The 19,509-nt window shown below is 36.5% G+C and overlaps 1 long non-coding RNA gene across 2 annotated transcripts in view; it reads left to right on the plus strand.

Annotated features, from left to right (window-relative positions):
• The first annotated feature begins 13,801 nt into the window (after positions 1-13,801).
• The window catches only part of LOC107722249 (uncharacterized), a 28,842-nt gene continuing 23,134 nt past the window's right edge, over positions 13,802-19,509 (plus strand). For both annotated transcript variants that reach the window (XR_001637792.1, XR_001637793.1), the window contains exon 1: positions 13,802-13,814. This is a non-coding gene — a long non-coding RNA (uncharacterized LOC107722249). The remainder of the gene's footprint in view (positions 13,815-19,509) is intronic.

Genomic DNA, 19,509 nt, shown 5'->3' on the forward strand with positions numbered 1-19,509 from the left:
GCAATGTCTGGCCCAATGTCAAGGGCTAGACTTATCAAAATATAAATATCAGTGCAACTGGGGAAAAAAAACACTGCATGACTGAATGAATCTGATTAAGCTTCTTAAAATAACTCTCAGTGTTTTGCTACTGAAAAAAAATCTACCATTCAAATATTTGGACCAAAATGTTACCGTCATTCACTCACCCTCGAGTTATTCCAAACCTTTATAAATGTATTTCAGCTGTTGAACACAAATGAAGATATTTTGAAGAATGTTGGTTACCAAACAGTTGACGGTAGCCATTGACTTCTATACTAGTATATATGTTTTTCCATATGGAAGTCAATGGTTACCATCAAATGTTTGGTCACCAGAATTCTTCAAAATATCTTCATTTGTGTTCAACATCTGAAATAAACTTATAAAGGTTTGAAACAACTTGAGGGTGAGTAAATGATGACAGAATTTTAATTTTTGGGTGAACTATCTGTTTAGTAATAGCATCAACTCCATTAGAATTTTGTGTCTGATGAGTGACAGCAGACATATAAAATCTGAGCTTGTACATGCTCAAACTATTAATCTGACAGCTTCATTCACATTTAATATCAGTATGTAACTTCTTAAGCCAGCAAGTAGCTGGAGACGATTTGTTTGCATTTTGACATGAGATCCTGTTCATGCATGACTTTTAAGTATAATGCTGTTAAACATACTGTATAGAAAAGGCCGTATGTGTGTCAGAGCGATGGCACAGAGGGTGATCCTTTGCTCCTTCAATTTGAAGAGCTGCTCAGCTTGTAGGGAACCCAGGTTTGAATCTAGCTTGGACATGTCCCAGTCTGACAAAATGTGTGAAAAAAGCATGTCATGAACAACACCTGTGGTTCCTCTGCTAGGACATGTGCAATAATTGACTTTAAAAAAAGCATGCTATTTAGATTGATTGATTTATAGATTCGTTCTTTCATTCAGAAAATATGCATTAAAATAATGAAAAGTCTCAAATCCAAAGAGATATTCTTTATAAAAGTTAAGAGTCAGCCACGCCTACCTAAAACGGTTCGTTCTAACACGCCCCCACATATCTACATCACTATGTGGGAAGATTTGCATAACGCCGCCCAATATTTTATATAGTTAAAGCGAGTTTTTTGGGCAGTGTAGAGTAGCACTTGTTGTTTGTCATTTCTCCGATCACAAATGCAAACATGGTTTTATGTTTACGCGGCGCGATGCAACGCAACGTGTAAAAAGACAGTATAAGTCATTATAATCCATAATTATGTCCCCACTGGATGCAACGAATGCCTCGTTTATAATGGGTTTTCATGTTTTTGAATCATCGCTCCGGCCTGACAGGGCATCATCACAATATGGTAAGGGGCGTAACATTTCCGTCACACGCTTGAGGTATTCGGCCAATCACAACGCACTGGATAGCTGGCCAATCACAGCACACCTTGCTTTTTTAGAACGATGAGCTTTGTAAAAATCAACGCGTTTCAGAAAGGCGGGGCATAGAGAAGAAACAATAATGTACAGTATGTGGAAAATAATGTGTTTTTTTAACCTTAAACCGCATAAACACATTTCATTACACCAAATACACAAAATAATGTTCTTTTTAGCAGCATCATATGACCACTTTAAGACTGGAATGTAATGGCTGCTGGCATCACAGGAATAAATTACACTTTAAAATATATTGAAATAGAGAACAGTTAAAAAAAAAAATTGCAATAGTATCCTAACATTACTGGATTTTTCATCAAATAAATCCAGCCTTACTTCCGTCACCTTTTGGATAGTAGTACTTTATATTCAAGACGTACTATGACATAATATATCATACAAATTACCTAGCTAATTACTCTATATATTTTATTTGCTTAATTAACTTTACTCAAACTACACACTAACTCTTAATTGTCCATAGGAAAGAATTGTTGATTGACCTGAAAAAAAAACTGTCTAATAGACTGTCACTACTGCTAATTCTGAGTATTAAAGTACAAGCACTCAATTAAAGTTCATGATTCAACATTCCAAAGAAGAGAAAACACTCAGCTACAACATAACTTCAGAACATTGGTAAAATCACAATCACAAAACATTGGAATTATGTCCCTCTGTACATCAGTTTAGTTTCCCTTCTATCCTGTGCTGTAATAAAGAGAGGATGTGACAGAGGTGTGTGAACACTGGTGTGCTTTCACAGAACAGAGATGAGAATGGCCTCTGACTGTCCTCCCAGTGGGGTTCCGCATTCTGGCATTTTCTCTCTGTGTCTTTGTCTTTGTTTCTTTCTTTCTCTAGTTCTCCTTTCTCTCTCTCTCTTGCGCAGAGACACTCCAAGGCCTCTTTAAAACCGTGTTTCTGTTATCTGAGATCAAATGCACATCATGGCAGCCTTCCTGTATTCAGCCCAGCATTTGCTTTGATATTTGTGTCACTTGCTGGGTCTCTCACAGAAAGTCTTGCTTTTCAACACTAATGTAATGCGTAACTCTTTACCCTCCTCTGCCTTAAAACGATGTCTGTCTCAAGGTACTAAACCCATGCTGCTTTCTCAAGGTGAGTGTGTATATTTGCTGATTTCATTATGAGCGGTAGAAATATTAAAATTTCCCTTCACTTCCTAGCTAAAATAAAGTTTGAATAATTCACTACAATAGGATGACCACTCTTAAGCCAACCTAAGCTTGTTAGCAGTAAAGAAAAAAAAACCTATATACACACTGAAAAAATGGCAAGAATTGCAGGTTATGATTTATTTAATATAATATATATAGTTTATGAGTACACACACACACACACACACACACACACACACACACACGCGCGCGCGTATGAGTGTTATTTAATATCATGGAGATATTATTGAATTTTTTATTAATATTTTGAATTTTTATAGTTGTATTTTTGTTTTCATTTTAATTTTAGTTAAAGTTTGAGTAATTTTGATGTGTGTTCTTGTCATTTTTTTAGTAGTTTTCTTGTTTTTCTATAAATTTAAAAAAATTATTTCCATTTTACTTTGTTATTCTGCTACATTAAAATTAGAAATTAAAGAAGCAAAATTAAAATAAGAAATGTTGGAAATTAGTGGAATTAGTCATTTTTATATATTTTAATAAAACCTATTGTATTATTAATTGCATTTTATATATTTAGCTAAAAATGCTATTGTTTATTTACAGTAATTAAAGGGTTAGTTCACCCAACAATGAAAATTCTGTCATTAATTATTCACTCTCATGTGGTATCAAACCCGTAAGACCTTCGTTCATCTTCGGAACACAAATTAAGATATTTTTGATGGAATCTGAGAGCTGTCTGACCCTGCATAGACAGCAATACAACTGAAATGTTCCCAAGTCCAGAGACGTAGCAAGGAAATCTGTAAAATAATCCATGTGACATCAGGGGTTCATCCGCAATTATACGAAGCTACGAGAATACTTTTTGTGTGCAAAAGAAAAAAATAACGACTTTATTCAACAATTCGTCTCCTCCGCATCACCCTGGTGCCATTTTGGAGAGTATCAGCTGGACGTAAACAACGTATGCTGTTCTGTGTCAGCTGCGTCACACGGATACGCTGTTTTCGTTCAGATCAAATCACAACAACATAGGAAACAGATCCGGCGTGACGCAGCTGACACAGAACAGCATACGTTGTTTACGTGTTTATGTCTATGCAGGGTCAGACAGCTCTCAGATTCCATCAAAAATATCTTAATTTGTGTTCCGAAGATGAACGAAGGTCTTACGGGTTTGAAACGACATGAGGGTGAGTAATTAATGACAGAATTTTCATTTTTGGGTGAACTATCCCTTTAACATAGGGTTCTTTTTTTTGCACCCTGCTAGACAACACCCACAAATAATTGTTTCCCCACAAAAAGAAATTGAAACAAAAATAATGAAATACAGTGAGTAATAATCCAACAGAAACCAGACATACTGTATATGAAACAACTGCATCCAGAGAGTGGCTCCATTGATCGCTGCACACAATGTATTGGTTTAATTAAGAGAAGCAGTGTCCTTTCTAATTGATTCCTGGCCTGTGCGAATTACGTACACGCAAAACAACCGGTGACTAATGACGCATGGAAATCTCGCTTTTACGTACTGGACACATCACAAGCCAAACTTCCTCCACAGCTGACCGGCTCCCACCACATTTGTGAGGATTACAGAGCTGTTAGTGAGAGCCGCTCTCCTCGATCAACCCCCCGCCTCCCATACAGTGATAAAGGCTCTCATCAATTATGAATCAATCAGGGTGAGGGTGAAGCTACCATTGATCTGCTGAGAGAGAGAGAGAGAGAGAGAGAGAGAGAAGCAGTGTGCATCAGCATGCTTTATAACTGATAAAGCAGGTGTTGATTTTTCCCAAAGCTTATTAATGATCAAATTATGCCTCATGCTTTTGTTTATGTGAAGTCTCAGTAGAGAGGAGGGAAAGACAATAACTCAATCGCTCATTTCCCAGTCTTGTGTAAAGAGAGCAGGTCCATTACCAGAGTCATTAACCAGGGCCTCTGGGTCCAATGTTTCCACAAAAAGAATTGGATGAAAAAATTATATAAAGCACAAAATATAATAAGTATGAAATGTGAATTCAAACAGTGTGTAAAGCCAGTGGTGGCCATTATATTTAATTCATTCATTATATTTAATATAATGAAGAAACAAAGGATTGTTTACTTTACTCTGTAAAAAATTAAATTTTCCTAATAAATAATAGAAAAATAGCAGCAAATATTAGCTACACAAAATATCCTTGCAACTATATTATTGTAGATATTTTGTAAAATATGTTTAAAAATACATTAAAATTGGTGAATTGAATTTAACTAATTAGTATGTTAATATTAATATTATAGCATCAGTTACTTGTTGCTAAGGTAATAAGGGTGGTAAATATAAGGTAGCTTTCTGCCTGCTTAAACATACTCCTATGGACACTTTCAAAGGAAAAGGCCTTGTCGGGATTAGTTATATCAGTCGTCAGGATTTTGAGAACATCTCAAGCGTCTGATGGTTTGTGTGTCTGTGTGTGCACACCCGCAGCATGGTGGTTAGCCACAGGAAGTTACAATATTAAACAGACCAAACCAACCACACTGTCATGTTCACTGCAACTCATCACTACAGCATCGCTGGCATTCTGCAGGGGAGTCATGGAAACTGATCAGGCACCTCTGTTCTCCTCTCCAGGACTTTCTCACCATATTTGCACCGGGGGAAGCACTTGATGTGCAGGTTCATGATATTAGACCTGGGTTTGTTAAAAGAGTGTTTACTCATTTTGCGGTTTTTGCACTAAGACACACAATAGGAAATGCTGCAGGTCAGAGGTCAAGTGTCACACACCACTGCAGTGACTGACACATGCAGTTTGAGACTCTTGTAATACATCTGCTCTGAATTTCAGAGGTTTTTTGGTGTTTACACATGACTTGAAGAGGAATATTTATCGCCTAGTCTCATGTAGCTAGATTTTGATGACTGTCATAATGCCTAGTCCACATTACAGCTTTATATTGCATTATTTTCCCTTTAACAATAGAAAAATGTAATGCATGTACAAAGGGAAGCAATCTGTGGACAGAGGACATTTCCTCCTGCTGTCTGCACGAATCGAACAAACCTATCTGAAGTCATGTGATCCATCCATGACTAGTCAACACAAACCCAACAAATATTTATATTTATGTAGTCAAATATACAGTAAAAGGATTGTGCATAATCAAATGCAATATGATCAACCAAAACACAAGAAGAGATTCATTTTATAGTCACTATAGGGAGAGTTTATATTAACAGGTGTAAACTCTGGGGCATTTAAATAAATAAATATACACATAAATAATAATAAAGAAAAACAATAAAGAAAACAAAAAATATTTTAAAATCAAATAAATAAATACATCGTTTTTACTAATGGTATTCGTAAAAGGTCAAGAAAAACATAATAAATGCAAAATTACAGAACAACCACAAATTAAGTCATGCGATCCGGAACTAGTCAAAAAAGACCCAAGGCAATCACCAGTGAAAGAACTAATCAACTAGTCAGCAACATCTAGTAAGAAAAGGCTATCTGACTGACATGTAGAGTGACTAATCACTTTGAGGAGTGTGTAAATCTGAAATTAGACATCATTCTACAAACAAAAAAACCAACACGGTAGGTTTCTCAAATGAAACCCTAGAATATCTTTCAAAAGTTCAATGCCATTAACTTCAACCTCTGTCAAATCCAGTATCCAGTTCTTCCTCAGATGCAGTGTAGCAAACCTGGGAACCATCAGACTGATAGAAACCTGCACACAAAGACAGAAATAAAATCTGACAATCATTTTGAAACTGTTATTTTTAGCGTGCAGTATGCATCAAATATCCATTTATCACAAGACTTTTGCCTTCTAGGAATAGTGCTCTATGTGAAGGCCAAATGTGCCAGATCAGCCATACTATTATATGGCAAAAGATTCTGCTTTGTCTGGCAGGTGTAAAAAGTCACCTTCAGTGAGTGTCCATCTGTCCCTCTCTGTTACTGTAACACTCAGGTTAGAGCATGCACACAGTCTATATGAGTTATGGTGTGCTAAGTATGCTGAGTGTTTATCAGCAGGCATTTGAACTCTCCTGCCCTTCCTGGAAGCAAGCCACAGAGCAAGACCAGTGCAAAATCTCACATTCATGAAGTATAGAGCAACCTGAGCTTTAAAAGAATGCTGACTGGTTAGACTTTGATGCAGTACACAAAGAATCACCCCCCTTTACAATTATCACATTTTGTTGCTTTGCAGCCTGAAATGAAGACGGACACAGTTTTTGTTTTATCCAGCCGTATTTACTCAGTGCATTCTTTTCTATATATCCTTTTCTCCCACTGTAGAAACATCAAGTATAGGACAAACTTAACCAGAGCATAATGAATTCCCTGTAAACCTGCAGTATTGTCTGCAGACTATGATCCTGTCGGCCTCTGCGCTCCTATGAGAAAATGATTTATATGTTTAGATTTTGCTCCCGCTGCTCAGTGCTTTCCCCCCCTGTTTGTATAAGATGATGTAATGTCACAGTGATTAACATGAACTTTGATCTTTGATCATATACCAAGAAAAATGGGCAGAGGATCCATTCTAAGAAATGTGGAAAACAAGCAATCTGAGATAAACTGAATGAGTTTAATTGTTTAGATTAACGGTAATATGTGTGGGTAATACAGTTTTTCTGAATTGTTAAAACACTAAACCCCAATTTCTGAACCAAATTCTCACTAGCTTAAACCAATTTGTCAAATAAAGCACTCTTTCTGCTAAACCTTAAACACGTTCAGGCAGTTAGGCTCTATTTGCAAATCTCTTGCACTCTTTTTCCAAAAAAATTCTCACTAGCTTAAACTAATTTGTCGAATAAAGCACTCTTTCTGCTAAACCTTAAACATGTTCAGGCAGTTAGGCTCTATTTGCAAATCTCATGCACTCTTTTTTGCAAAACTCAACACATTCTCATTCACTTAAACACTTATCACACTGTGATGCATTTGTGCTGCAAAATGCTAAACACAAGCGGCAAAAGTTAAACACAACTAAAGCACAGTTGTCATCGTTTACACACAACGATTCAAAATTGTTCACACTTGTTTCTAATGATGTGATCAAACCAACTGTACATAATATGAGCCAGTCCAGAGTGCACAAGTGGCACAGGTGACTGAATGATACGAACAATAGATGGAAACCTGAGAAGGAGAGGAGGAAGAGTACATGTAAGAAGTGGAGGATGAGGAGAGAAAGAGGAAGGTTTACTGTAAAGAGTGAAGAAGGTTTACTGTAAAGAGTGTTATCAAGGCTGGATTTGTCAGACCAGAGGGTTTTTTCTCTTTGTCTACCAAAAAATACAACATTACTTGTGATGTGGACAAAGTCTTCAGGCCGGACTCCAGCACAAAGACATGATGCTGAGACAGAATGAATCTCTCATTGACCCTGATTTTACAATTGCACAACTTACAGTATTTGAGTGTACTGAGTTTTATTTGACCACTTTGGCCTTTGCAGTTGGACTGAAGTATTTTTGCAGTATCCAAGTGCTGAATATATACAAACATTCAGTACTATTCAATATTCAGCACAATACTATTCTTGCAGTACATACAGTAGGCCTATACAATATATTCGCCTTACTCGCAATTACTAGACTTTTTTACAGAATTGCAAAATTGTTTACTCAATACAATATACTTTTTTTCTGTAATGTTCTGGATGCTGTGTTCTCCATTTTTCTCTGTAGTGTCTAGTGAATGCTCTGTAGTGTTTAGTTTATTGACTCGTGTGTGTGATCTGAGAGCACCGTTTGATTTTGAGTGCAAGTGAAATGGTTTTGCAATGATTGTTTGATTTTGATGGAAGAGTCAGAGGTTTCGTGAATTTAGTTTGAGTATTTGGATTTGTGTTTAAGGTTTGGAGAAAATGAGTGATGGTTTCAAGAAATGTGTTTTAGCAATTCAGAAAAAGTGTAAAACAGTGATCTTTTCATCTGACATTGCAGGAATTCCCCACTTAGCATGATTTTGATCATGACACTGAGGTTCAAAAGTTTGGGGTCAGTAAATTTTTTTGTTTAAATGAAATTAATCATTTTATTAAGCAGGGAGGCATTAAATTGATCAAATGTGACAGTAAAGACATTATGATTTCAATTTCTATTTCAAATGAACGCTGTTCTTTCAAACTTTCCATTCATGAAAAAAGTATCATGATTTCCACAAAACATATTACAGTTTTTTACGATTGCTTACACACTAAAATTAAACTTTTCCAACAATTAGCAAAACCTTACACTCAAGGAGCAAAACACAAGGCTAGATTTGCACAACTGTAAGCACATTGTCAGCTTCACACTATTTGCAAAACATTACACACAGTGATTTGCAAAACACTAAACACACTTGTATACATCAGACACAGAAGTAAATCATGATGTCACTTCCTTGCAATTCCAAAGCACTAACTGTCAAATTACCACACCTATGAGCCAATCTGTTAAACACAGCCATCAGGTGCACAAACACATGATTGCTAAATTGTAGACACACCAATCAGGTTTAAGCACTATAAAAATGCAGCAGGTAGGTTCACCTGCCTTCAACCAAAATGGAAAGAGTCAGAAGAAGAGTGAGGGTGAGAGGAGGAGTACAAGGCAGAGGCAGAGGCAGAGGCAGAGGCAGAGGCAGAGGCAGAGGCAGAGGAAGACCTGAAGCAGGAGGAGAACGTGCACAAAGAGGACCAAACTTATCAAATGACATTCGTGCAACACTAGTGGACCATGTTGTGAACCACGGATTGACGCTGAGGGAGGCTGGACTGAGAGTTCAGCCAAATCTTAGCAGATATACAGTGGCATCTGTCATAAGGACTCTTCGACAGGAAAGCCGGTAAAAGAAGATCTGTCTACAGTTACAGTAATCAGCCGCTTATTGTATGCACCATATCAGCACTTGTGATACCCCTTCCTGTGACATTGTACAGTAAGTTACATGTATTATTCTCTACATAGGATTGAGGGTCGGGAACGACAAGGAGGAAGGGGGCCCATATTCACACAAGAACAAGAGAGAGAGATAATAAACAAAACCGGGCCCTGTTTTCAAAATTGTGCTTAAGCAATCGTAAACTGTAAGCAGCACAACTGTTTTCAACATTGATAATAAGACATAATGTTTCTTGAGCAGCAAATCCGCATATTAGAATGATTTTTGAAGGATCATGTGACACTGAAGACTGGAGTAATGCCTGCTGAAAATTCAGCTTTGCATCACAGGAATGACACAATATATTACAATAATAATGTTTTATTTGTTTTATTTTAATAACATTTCAAATAATATTTATTGTATCTTTTATTCAAATAAATGCAGCCTTGTTTAGCATAAGAGATTTCTTTTTCTTTTAAAATCACTGAATTTGAATCCCACATTGACCAATATTCACACATGCATTGTAGCTGGGTTAGCTATGTGTTAATGAGTTGGGAAGAACGCTGCAGAAAATGAATGACCAGCATTATTTACAACCAGTTAATTGAATAGGAAAAATCCATCCAGTAATGTGTGTTGCTGTAACACCCAGTAGTGTTGGCTCAGCGACTGACCGAGATTGCCAGGAACAGTAAACTGTCTTTGTGAGACAGTACTATGAGTGAGTGTGTGTGTGTGTGTGTTCTTGCTCTGTAGTGCTATTTAAATAAGAAGAGTGGCTATGCTTTGGCAAGTTACTGGCTGTGATTAACGATTGTACAGATGGATTGCAGCTGCCATTTACCAAGGGAATTAACCCCAATATTTACAATAGAGAGAGTGTGAACACCCTCATGCATACACACAAATGAGTGTATGACAGCTTAACCAGTTGTAAGATGCTTTTCTGCAACGCTACCGCCTGCTACCTGTGTGTACACACAAACACGCTTTTACTTAGCTATGCAAATAGGGACATACCATATGACCTTGAAAGTTTGAATTATTTAATTTATTATGAGTCATTTTTCCAAGATAAGATGTCCCCGAATGTCACCAAAGAACGATTAAGCTATACTTCCGGGGACAAAGGATGGCAAAATAAACACATACATGTTCATAAAACACACACACACTCAGTTGTACAGAGAGATATCCTTCAAATGTCAATATTTATACATCCATAAACTATTACTAAAACCTCAGTAAATATTTCAAATTAGCAGACTTAGTACAGCTTTTCAATATATTACATTGTTTAAAAGTTTATTAAATTATTAAAGGTCACAAATGTGAAATCTGATGTTTGTTGATTGAAAAATTACAAAAAAGCAACAGATAACAGCATATATTGACTACTGCCATAACATAATTATTTGATCACTCAGCAAATTGATCACAAAAGTCTTTTATAACGGCTCTCCAGCTGCATTAAACAATGATGTCTTAATATATTCGAACGTTTACATTAATAATCAAACCATCCATTAAAACTTTTATTCAGCAAGGATGCGATAAATTTATTAAAAGTGACAGTAAAGACATTTATAATGTTTGAAAAGATTTCTATTTCAAATACTGTTCTTTTGAACCTTCTAAAAGAATCCTGAAAAACTGTATCATGGTTTCCACAAAAATATTAAGCAGTACAACTGTTTTCAACACTGATAATAATAAATGTTTCATGAACACCAATTCAGCATATTAGAATGACTTCTGACCATGTGACACTGAAGGCTGGAGTAATAGCTGCTAAATATTCAGATTTGTCATCACAGGAATAAACAAAACTACAAAAATAAATAAATTATAATGTAAAATACATTAAAATATAAAGCTTTATTTCAATTTTTAAGAAAAGTTATTTTAAATTGTAATAATATTTCACAATATTATTGTTTTTCTATATTTTTTATTAAATAAATGCAGCCTCCGTGAGTACAAGGGATTAAAAAACAATAAATAAATAAATAAATAAATAAAATCTTACCAAACCCAACCTTTTGAGCGGTTTGTGTGTGTGTGTGTGTGTAAGTGTGTAAACATATATTTAAGATTAAGATAATATATTAAGGTATGTGACTTCAAGGGTGATAGGGGATTTTTTAATAATCGATAACACTGACATTTCATTATTAAGTGCATAACCGGTTCAACATTGTGTTCTTGGATTTTACAAATGTATACAAGCAGTTTGACATGCATCTAAACATATCAAGCGCTTTGAAATGATGTAAGCGAGTAAGAGTGCTTTTTCTCTCTCCTGCTCTCCTCAAACTCCAATGCAATCAATCGCTCACAGTGACTACAGCCGATGAGAAAAGCGAGAAAGAGGACAGAGAGGGACAGAGAAAGAGATGAAAGGGAAAGCGAAATGCCACCCATGCAATATAAATGCAGAGAAAGCTTGTAGCTGCTGAGCCTAATAACTATCGGCCCAGGCTCAGTCCTGCTTTGATGGCCCAATCTTCTAAAGTGAAACAGGTCAGGATGAGAAATCCAGAGAGAATTAGAGAGGCTGACAATCTTGTCAAAGACTTACACGCACAAACAAACAAACACGCTCACAGAAAGAACATACTCATCACATAAGGAGCCTTAGGAGAAAGAATTCAGAGAAAATATCTTCAGTATGTGTCTTCTCACACGGAATCAATGAGAATCTTCTCAAAAGAAGATTTAATCTTTTGTTAATAGCACCAGTTAGAGGAAAGGCTTTACATTTTGACATTTTCCCTCACACAAAGCTATTGTACGTCTTCAGAAGACTTGGAATATTGTGCACAAGTCATATGAGCTTCTTATAGTGCTTTTATTGTGCTTTTTTGGAGCTCTATTTGCCCCAGGTCTCATTCATGTTCACTCATCTATGACTAAGAGCAGCATGAACACTCTGCTAAACATCTGCTGTGATTTACAGAACAATGAATGTTCTGTAAATCACAATTTTCATTTTTTAGGTGAACGATTCCTTCAACTGATTATTAAAACACAGGTGAAATCCTATAACAACATGACAGATTGTATTGTATATGCCATTTTAACTAAATGGCTGTATTCATGTGTCAAGGATTACAAAATAAAAAAAGACAATGTGACTGAACAGAACACAATGTGGCACAATAAAACAAAGTAGGATGATAAATATTTCTCCATCCTCTATGATGTATTGTGTCTCTGTCAAAACAAACAGGAGCTCCGAGCCAGAAGCAGGAAACAGGCTGATGAGATTTGCACAGTGTGCTGTTATTGGCTCAAACAATGGGGCCGAACAGACGAGAGCGGCCCAGTGATTCCTCACCATTGGGCGGTAACCCCGGAGCAAAGGGGTGACTTGTACACATCGTGATTGGTAACACATTGTTTCCAAATGGACACAGTGAGATTAAGCCTGGATCCTGAATCCTGGACTTTAAATTTAAAAGGGTTGTGAAAAATCTAGCATTAATTGTTTGCAGATGCATTTAGGTTTGAAATACGCTACCATTCAAAAGTTATGGTCGGTAAGATTTTTTAATGGTTTTGAAATAAGTCTCTTATGTTCAACAAGGCTGCGTTTATTTGATCAAACATAAAAACATTTAAAATAATGGTTTTGTGTGTGTGATGACAAAGTTGAATTTTCAGTAGTCTTCAGTGTCAGATGATCCTTCAGAAATCATGCTAATATGTTGATGTGATGCTCAAGAAACATTTCTTATTATTATCAATGTTCAAAACTGTTGTGCTGCTTAATATTTATGTGGAAACGGAAACATTTTCATCATGATCAATAGGAAGTTTAACAGAACAGCATTTATTTGAAATGTAAATATTTTGTAACATTATAAATGTCACTTTTAATTTTTTTTTCTGAATAAAAGTAATAATTGCTTAACTGATTGACACCAAACTTTTTAAACAGTAGTGTATTGTTATCTAATGCAACTAGATTTTAACATTTAACTGGCTTAAATGCCCAAATTCTTTTTGGAACTACAGTATTATATAACTGTGTATAACATGCATTTTTATACAATGACTGAATAATAAAAACAGGCTTACCTCGATCAGGAAACATAAATGCTAGGTATGATATTTAACTGAGCAGCAACAACAGGCCCTCTTGATCGTATGTTCTCTAAGAGAAACACTCTTTAGCTGAAGAGGAGGAAAACAGAGCAGAGGAATTGTTATGGTTCCCTGGATGGAGCGGTGTACAGTGTGGATCACTGAGCCAAATTCCCTCTCATACTTGGATGGAGTCCAGACTCTTTCCAAGACACATATTTCAAGAACCTGAGCTGTGAGCACAGAACAAATGTCACTGACTACCAGCACCATAAGCTCATTTTAGCCTTCACATTTCCTTTTAAATTAGGGTACATAGTTTCTACAGATAGGGCAAGTTGAATTATTAGATCCAGTTGCTGCCAGTATGATCAGTTTATACCTCAAGAAATGGCTTAAAGGTGACGTGTATCTTTTTCTGTTTCTCTTAACCCAGTTTAATGTGCCATATAAAGCACAGAAATATAAAGGTTGCTTGTAAAAAGATATTTAATCAAAATATCATAAATGTTGATAATAACTAATACAATCATTAATATAAATATAACCAAATAAATTCACTGACATATATTACACTGTTAATAAAATAATTATTAACTAATATGTCAATTTAAAATCCTCCATAGTTTGGGAAACCTGTTTGGAAACAGTAAGGAATTTTATACTTTGCTCCTTCAGTACCAAAAGATTACTCACTTTACCTTTAAAAGGGTGGTTCACTGTTTTTTTAGGCTTGATTGTGTTTATGGGGTGCAGTCTAACATGCGTTAATGCTTCGTTTTTTAAAAAACGCATTATTTTTCACATAATTTACCTTTATTCCACACCGCTCTGTCCCTTCTCTGAGAAACGGGCTGATCATTTCCTGTTTTTATGAAACCCCGCCCTCAGAAATAGGCAATGGGCTCTGATTGGTTAGCTAGCCCAATGTGTTGTGATTAGCTAAACCGCCTCTAGTGCGCATCTAACGTTCCGCCCCTCACCTCAGCGGCATGTCCTCCGGTTGTATTTTAAACAACGGCGTCGTTAATATCACTTATCAATTTGAGCCCGATTGAGAAGCAGAGGATATTATTGAAGAGGATTACCCTTTTAAATCTACATGCGAAAGAAGCTGTACACTAAGGAATAAAACATTTATAAATAAAATATATTTCTGAAAAATAAAAGTGCAACAATGAGACACATTTTCTTCCATCATTTCCAATAGCACACAAAACTAGAATCTCCATGTCTGCTTGTAATATGCATCAGTCTTCAGAAAGCCATAAAATGCCTGCTGCATCTTAATAGATTCCATGTTTGCGAAAGGTGGAGAGACTTTGGCTTTCCCTTGTTGCCGTCCCTGCCAGCGATAAGCAAACCTTGGATATTTTGGAGGGAATGGCAATAGTTTATAAATTGCGTTCGGCAGCAGGTTCTGATTTAAAAGAAGCAGCTACCAAAATTATCTCCACACTACATGAAACACTGATTTAAAGACAGACAAAGCATTGTTCAAAGCTGCCTGATAGAAGTGTGAACAGTGAAGAAAGATGTTAACCACAAAAACAGTTTTTAAATAACATTCATACAACTCTTAATTTCAGCTTCATAAGATATTGATTTTATTGTTGGGTGTCCATATAAAATGCATAAATTGTCAAACTTTCAGATTTGTTCCGATGTTTGGCAGACAACCTTGTTTAAATGGACTTATAACTGCTCTCGCTGTGTTGATGTTTGCCTTTGGCTTGTGAATGCTGAGCTCCACTAAGGCTAAATTGATTCATGCTCATTGGGTATTTGCAATTTAACAGACATTATTTATCCAGAGCAACTAGTAAACTATTGTTGAATGGGATACTTAGAGGCAGGGCTGTGCACAGACATTTTGAGGGGCAGTGGCCGAAATCACTGGGGGTGGGGCAGTTATTGCTCTGCCGTATATATGTATATGTAGGCTATATGTATATGTATGTATATATATCAATCATATTTTTGTCTTTAACATTTTGTATTTTAAGGGAATGTTTCGGTACTAAATGTTTACTCAATATTTACTCTAAATTATGCACCATGACGTAACCACTACATGGCTGTATAGCCCTATATTTAAATATATAAACAGGGCTGTGTATTCCCTAGTTGCTGGGAACATTGTTTTCAAACATAATTACTTACTTGTATTAGATTATGTATTTGCATATATACAATATTTAGACCATTAGAGACTACTTTTTGTAAAAGTTGACATTTAAAGATTGATTTGAAGTGTCAGTTTTTGCATTATTAGGCTAACCGAGACTTGTCATTTGCACTTATATATTGTTGCTCTTTTGTTAGTTTTGACTGCTTTTATTGTCCTCATTTGTAAGTCGCTTTGGATAAAAGTGTCTGCTAAATGACTAAATAATAATAATAATAATAATAAATAGCTTGTACTTATTTGAACAATGTCTAAAAACTTGGTATTACAAGCACTTCCTGTATCTGTTTGCCTCTTTAAGAAGAATCGCTTTATGTATCCCCCAATTGTAAGTCGCTTTGGATAAAAGCGTCTGCTAAATGTCTAAATGTAAATGTAAATAATTATTATTGCAGTCAAACTTGGACACAGGGAACATATTTTGTTACTCATACTAGCTACATATAATAACTTGATCTGTCACACGAAAGTAATCAGAATAAATATTGACTCAGTGCGACCATATTTTGATATTCCAAAATATATTATTGAGTATTGAGGTACCATATGAACAGAGACGTGGACTGTGGTCGAGTAGTTTGAAAAACTCCACATCGCTGTCAGAGATTGACAGATTCAGATTCCAGTAGCTTTATTGGCATGGTAAACAGGCTTAACATTGCCAAAGCAATGATAGCGCTCTGATCCAGTGCTGTTGAGCATTATCAAATGTACAGGCGGCAATGGGCAGCGAATCAGTGGTGAATCAGAGGCAGTGATTGACAACGCTCTGATCCAGTGGCATTAGGCATTGTCAGATTAACAGTACTCTATATAGCCCAATGGTGTTGGAAGGGCACCTCAGCCAATGAGGGCAGAGGGGCAGTGGCTCTAGCCACCGGGCCACCCCCCTGTGCACGGACCTGCTTAGAGGCTCTCAGACACTCTCATTCTGACGGCACACAATCACTCCAGAGGATCCATTGGTGAGCAAGTGATGTAATGCAAAATTTCTCCAAATCTGTTACGATGAAGAAACAAACTCATCTACATCTTGACTTGGATGGCCTGAGGATAAGTACATTTTCAGCAAATTAAAATTTTTGGGTGAACTATTCCTTTAAATACCTGCTTTATGATAAATGCTCAACAAATTGCAGATATAAATTATCTAATCCTCAATCCCATCTAATTCTCTAATCCCCCAAGTGTGCTGCTGCTCTTTTAAAAATCTGACGTATCACAATTTTTTACATCCTTAAAGTCGGCATGAAACGGAAGTTGAGATTGTCCTTTTTTTCCATATTGTGATGTATATCCGAGTGAAACGGCTTCTGAAATGAGAAACAATTTAGGGCGGGGCTTGATTTCGTCCTTCGGGAATTGATTGGATCGTTGGAAGTTGGGCGTTGCTAACAAAATGGAGGCAGAAACGAGACGATAGCCCCGCCCTCACGCCATCGCACATGACAGGAAGAGAAGAGAGGCAGAGGGGCAGTGGCTCTAGCCACCGGGCCACCCCCCTGTGCACGGACCTGCTTAGAGGCTCTCAGACACTCTCATTCTGACGGCACACAATCACTCCAGAGGATCCATTGGTGAGCAAGTGATGTAATGCAAAATTTCTCCAAATCTGTTACGATGAAGAAACAAACTCATCTACATCTTGACTTGGATGGCCTGAGGATAAGTACATTTTCAGCAAATTAAAATTTTTGGGTGAACTATTCCTTTAAATACCTGCTTTATGATAAATGCTCAACAAATTGCAGATATAAATTATCTAATCCTCAATCCCATCTAATTCTCTAATCCCCCAAGTGTGCTGCTGCTCTTTTAAAAATCTGACGTATCACAATTTTTTACATCCTTAAAGTCGGCATGAAACGGAAGTTGAGATTGTCCTTTTTTTCCATATTGTGATGTATATCCGAGTGAAACGGCTTCTGAAATGAGAAACAATTTAGGGCGGGGCTTGATTTCGTCCTTCGGGAATTGATTGGATCGTTGGAAGTTGGGCGTTGCTAACAAAATGGAGGCAGAAACGAGACGATAGCCCCGCCCTCACGCCATAGCACATGACAGGAAGAGAAGAGAAGTCGTTTTGAGGTGGGAGGGAAGGTTAACGTATTTGATTAAAGATTATGAGGGCACATGAATTTTTAAAAAATAATGAAGCGCACAGATAAATCATCTATAATAAACACTACAATATTACATATAAAAATAAGAATTGTAATTTTGATTTCATGGCGACTTTAAGTCATTCAATATTATCATGCGCATAAAAAGCTAATAACGGCATCTGGATACTTACATAAAAATGAAAACTTGCAAACTGAAGGACAGTCAATGTCCTCTACAGTGTGTCCTCTGTGTCTCAGTTACTGTATTTGGCATTGGTCTTAATTCGGTCTTACGTGGCCATGTGCAGTGAGACAAGCACTTCGTCCCCAAGGCGAGTCACAGCTGCTACTGTGGACAATATAGTTGCCAGTTACGGAGATGATGACAACGTCGGGCTGCCAGGGGCTTCAGGGGCCATCTTCCTGCAGAAAACAGCAATGACCTGGCTGATGAGGCAAAGATGAACAAGTCCAAAAAAAATGAAATAACGTGACCAAATTCAAGGCCAAACATTTTGACAAATGTAGAGATGAATCTGTTTTGTGCACTTATCCACATTCCTAAACCAATCCACATTGAGTTGTTCTGCCTTCTTTGTGACACCTAGACTGCTTTTAAAGTCTCCCATAGACCTAGTGCTGTATGGTGGTCCTTCAGTTTTTTATTTGACGAAGACTGTAAACTCAGACCGAGTGAAAAGAAACAGAAACAACAGCCTTGAGGCTGTGGGCGGCAGCATCACCTCACTTTAAAAGCTATGAAATAAATCTACAGTATGCAATCTGTTAGCACACACACACACACACACACACACACACACACACACACACACACTGTGTTTTCTGTTTTTCAGAGAAACAACTCTGTTTGTTGCTGGCTGTAACGTTGTGGAGAACACATCTTTCAAATCCTGAGGAAGAGCTTTGTGTTTGTAGCTAGTGGCGTTATTCATTAGCTTGGCACAGGCCTGCTGCAAAAGAATCAAACTGGTGGCATTACTCACAGGCTCGGCGTAGGGTCCCTGCACAAGAGTGGGATTTTATAACTGTGTGCTTTCCGGAAAACCAACATATGGGATAGATTACAGCATCCACCTCTGCACTCCTCTTTGTGCTGAACTGAAACTTTTTTAATTTAAAGGGGTGGGTTATTGGACAATATATGGTACATCCAAAAGTGCTGCATTACACAATATAAAAAAAATGGTAATTTACATTAATACATCATATTAAACAGAACAAGACCAAAAACAAAACAAATCTTAGAAAAACAAATCTTAGAAGTCTTCTGCTTCTAAGATTTTTCCTCCAATAAACCAATAAATAAAACACAATAAAATAAAATAATACATTGATATTTATATTTAAAAATATTAAAACATTTATGCAATTATTTAAAGTAAAATCAAACTAAAGTTAATCAGTTTGGGGTAAGATTTTCATTTTTTTTATTTTTCAAATGAATACTTTTATTTAGCAAGAATGCATTTAAATGATCAAACATGACAATAAAGACATTTACAATGCTACAAAATATTTCTATTTTAAATAAAAGCTATTCTTTTCAACTTTCTATTCATAAGCATACTGAAAAAATTGGTGTTTCCACCAAATATTAAGCAGCACAAATGTTTTCA

The sequence above is a fragment of the Sinocyclocheilus rhinocerous genome, unplaced genomic scaffold (genome assembly GCF_001515625.1).
Source record: "Sinocyclocheilus rhinocerous isolate Xijiao unplaced genomic scaffold, SAMN03320098_v1.1 scaffold995, whole genome shotgun sequence".
NCBI lineage: Eukaryota > Metazoa > Chordata > Actinopteri > Cypriniformes > Cyprinidae > Sinocyclocheilus > Sinocyclocheilus rhinocerous.